Raw genomic sequence first — 2,500 nt, 5'->3', positions numbered from 1 at the left:
GATGAAAAAGTTTACTCTTGACCGTCGGGACTTAGAAAAATTTCGAGTACCCCGGATCGCCTGCTGGAATTACCGCACGGCCTGGATAGCCCGCATCGACCGATACATTTTTTCCATTTTCAGTGAAAAAAAAATTTTTGTCAATTTTCTCAACGTTAAAAACGTTAATAAACTGCGTTTTTATGCGTGGATTAAACATTAAAAAAATTTTGAAATATGTGATGAAAAAGTTTACTCTTGACCGTCGGGACTTAGAAAAATTTCGAGTACCCCGGATCGCCTGCTGGCATTACCGCACGGCCTGGACAGCTCGCTCCGACGAATCGGTTTTTTCCATTTTTTCCGAAAAATAAATTTTTGTAATTTTTTTTAATGTCAAAAACGTAATAAACGTCATGTTTACGCATGGATTAAACATTGAAATAATTTTAAAACGCTTATTAAAAAAAGTTGTTGTCGACCGTGGGACTTAGAAAAATTTCGGAAGTCCGATTCGCCTGCTGGAATTACCGCACGGGCTGGACACCTCGCTCCGACGAATCGGTTTTTTCCATTTTTTTGAAAAATAAATTTTTGTAATTTTTTTTAATGTTAAAAACGTTAATAAACGTCATGTTTACGCATGGATTAAACATTGAAATAATTTTAAAACGCTTATTAAAAAAGTTGGTGTCGACCGTGGGACTTAGAAAAATTTCGGGAAGTCCGATTCGCCTGCTGGAATTACCGCACGGCTGGACACCTCGCTCCGACGAATCGGTTTTTTCCATTTTTTCCGAAAAATAAATTTTGTAATTTTTTTTAATGTTAAAAACGTTAATAAACGTCATGTTTACGCATGGATTAAACATTGAAATAATTTTAAAAACGCTTATTAAAAAAGTTGGTGTCGACCGTGGGACTTAGAAAAATTTCGGGAAGTCCGATTCGCCTGCTGGAATTACCGCACGGGCTGGACACCTCGCTCCGACGAATCGGTTTTTTCCATTTTTTTTGAAAAATAAATTTTGTAATTTTTTTTAATGTTAAAAACGTTAATAAACGTCATGTTTACGCATGGATTAAACATTGAAATAATTTTAAAACGCTTATTAAAAAAGTTGGTGTCGACCGTGGGACTTAGAAAAATTTCGGGAAGTCCGATTCGCCTGCTGGAATTACCGCACGGGCTGGACACCTCGCTCCGACGAATCGGTTTTTTCCATTTTTTCCGAAAAATAAATTTTTGTAATTTTTTTAATGTCAAAAACGTTAATAAACGTCATGTTTACGCATGGATTAAACATTGAAATAATTTTAAAACGCTTATTAAAAAAGTTGTTGTCGACCGTGGGACTTAGAAAAATTTCGGGAAGTCCGATTCGCCTGCTGGAATTACCGCACGGGCTGGACACCTCGCTCCGACGAATCGGTTTTTTCCATTTTTTTTGAAAAATAAATTTTTGTAATTTTTTTTAATGTTAAAACGTTAATAAACGGTCTATGTTTACGCATGGATTAAACATTGAAATAATTTTAAAACGCTTATTAAAAAAGTTGGTGTCGACCGTGGGACTTAGAAAAATTTCGGGAAGTCCGATTCGCCTGCTGGAATTACCGCACGGGCTGGACACCTCGCTCCGACGAATCGGTTTTTTTCCATTTTTTTTGAAAAATAAATTTTTGTAATTTTTTTTAATGTTAAAAACGTTAATAAACGTCATGTTTACGCATGGATTAAACATTGAAATAATTTAAAACGCTTATTAAAAAAGTTGTTGTCGACCGTGGGACTTAGAAAAATTTCGGGAAGTCCGATTCGCCTGCTGGAATTACCGCACGGGCTGGACACCTCGCTCCGACGAATCGGTTTTTTCCATTTTTTTTGAAAAATAAATTTTTGTAATTTTTTTTAATGTTAAAAACGTTAATAAACGTCATGTTTACGCATGGATTAAACATTGAAATAATTTTAAAACGCTTATTAAAAAAGTTGGTGTCGACCGTGGGACTTAGAAAAATTTCGGGAAGTCCGATTCGCCTGCTGGAATTACCGCACGGCTGGACACCTCGCTCCGACGAATCGGTTTTTTCCATTTTTTTGAAAAATAAATTTTTGTAATTTTTTTAATGTTAAAAACGTTAATAAACGTCATGTTTACGCATGGATTAAACATTGAAATAATTTTAAAACGCTTATTAAAAAAGTTGGTGTCGACCGTGGGACTTAGAAAAATTTCGGGAAGTCCGATTCGCCTGCTGGAATTACCGCACGGGCTGGACACCTCGCTCCGACGAATCGGTTTTTTCCATTTTTTTTGAAAAATAATTTTTGTAATTTTTTTTAATGTTAAAAACGTTAATAAACGTCATGTTTACGCATGGATTAAACATTGAAATAATTTTAAAACGCTTATTAAAAAAGTTGGTGTCGACCGTGGGACTTAGAAAAATTTCGGGAAGTCCGATTCGCCTGCTGGAATTACCGCACGGGCTGGACACCTCGCTCCGACGAATCGGT

Source organism: Nomia melanderi, unplaced genomic scaffold, assembly GCF_051020985.1.
Source record: "Nomia melanderi isolate GNS246 unplaced genomic scaffold, iyNomMela1 scaffold0136, whole genome shotgun sequence".
In the NCBI taxonomy this organism is placed as follows: domain Eukaryota; kingdom Metazoa; phylum Arthropoda; class Insecta; order Hymenoptera; family Halictidae; genus Nomia; species Nomia melanderi.
This window is presented reverse-complemented; position numbering follows the sequence as displayed.